General features: G+C 57.8%; 1 protein-coding gene across 1 annotated transcript in view; it reads left to right on the top strand.

Annotated features, from left to right (window-relative positions):
- The window catches only part of LOC103482359 (collagen alpha-1(XXI) chain-like), a 64,104-nt gene that overhangs the window by 48,420 nt on the left and 14,151 nt on the right, over positions 1-1,533 (top strand). The window lies entirely within an intron of this gene.

Below are 1,533 nucleotides of genomic sequence, written 5' to 3'. Positions count from 1 at the left end.
CATCCCCACTATAAACAGTGTTGGTGCTGCACTGCTTCCCCCTCCTGAGACGCCGGATGGTGGACCAGAATCGCCTCGAAATTGTACGGAAGTCTTTCTCCATGGCCTCTCCAAACTCCTCCCACACCTGAGTTTTTGCCTCAGCAACCACCCGAGCCGCATGCCACTTCACCCGCCGGTACCCATCAGCTGCTTCCATAGTCCCACAGGCCAAAAAGGCCCGATAGGACTCCTTCAGCTTGACAGCAGCCCTCACCAAAGGTGTCCACCAACGGTTTCAAGGGTTGCCGCCGTGACAGGCACCAACAACCTTGTGGCCACAGCTCTGATAAGCCGCCTCGGCAATGGAGGCACAGAACATGGTCCACTCAGACTCAATGTCCCCACCTCCCCTGGAACGTGTTCGAAGATCTGCCGGAGACGGGATTTAAAGCTCCGTCTCACAGGGGACTCCGCCAGACGTTCCCAACAGACCCTCACTACACGTTTGGGCCTGCCAGGTCTGACCGACTTCCTCCCCCACCACCGGAGCCAACTCACCAGCAGGTAGTGGTCAGTGAACAGCTCCGCACTTCTCTTCACTCGAGTGTCCAAGACATACGCCCGCAGATCTGATGAAACGATGACAAAATCGATCATCAAACTGAGGCCTAGGGTGTTCTGGTGCCAAGTGCACATATGGACGCCCTTATACCTGAACATGATGTACGTGATGGACAATCCGTGACGAGCACAGAAGTCCAACAACAGAACACCACTTGAGTTCAGATCGGGGGGGCTGTTCCTCCCAACGACACCCCTCCAGGTCTCACTTTCATTGCCCATGTAAGTGTTGAAGTCCCAAAGTAGAACAAGGGAGTCCCCAGGAGGGGCACTCTCCAGTACCCCCTCTAAGGACTCCAAGAAGGGTGGGTAATCTGAACTCTTGTTCGGCCCGTTAGCACAGACAACAGTCAGAACCCGTCCCCCCACCCATAGGCGGAGGGAGGCTACCCTCTCATTCACCGGGATAAACCCCAACGTACAGGCACCAAGATGGGGGGCAACAAGTATGCCCACTCCCGCCCGGCGCCTCTCACCATGGGCAGCTCCAGAGTCGAAGTACGTCCAGCTCCTTTCAAGGAGACTAGTTCCAGAACCAGAACCATGCATCCATGTGAGACTGACTATTTCTAGCTGGAACCTCTCAGTCACCTCTCTGGTGGGGAATAATTATTCCCCACCAGAGAATAACCTCTCTGGTGGGGAATAGTTATTCCCCACCAGAGCTCCCAAGAGCCAGCTTCTGCAGCCGAGGATCAGACCACCAAGGTCCCCTCCCTCGGCTGCCGCCCGTAAAACAGTGCACCCGACCCCTTTGGCCCCTCCGACACGTGGTGAGCCCATTGGAAGGGGGACCCACGTCTCCTCTTCGGGCTGAGCCCGGCYGGGSTCCGTGGGTAAAAGCCCGGCCACCAGGTGCTCGCCATCGTGCCCCACCTCCAGGCCTGGCTCCAGAGTGGGGCCCCGGTGACCCGCGTCCGGGCGAGGGAA

This window comes from Poecilia reticulata, linkage group LG20 (assembly GCF_000633615.1).
Source record: "Poecilia reticulata strain Guanapo linkage group LG20, Guppy_female_1.0+MT, whole genome shotgun sequence".
Classification (NCBI taxonomy): domain Eukaryota; kingdom Metazoa; phylum Chordata; class Actinopteri; order Cyprinodontiformes; family Poeciliidae; genus Poecilia; species Poecilia reticulata.
This window is presented reverse-complemented; position numbering and strand designations above follow the sequence as displayed.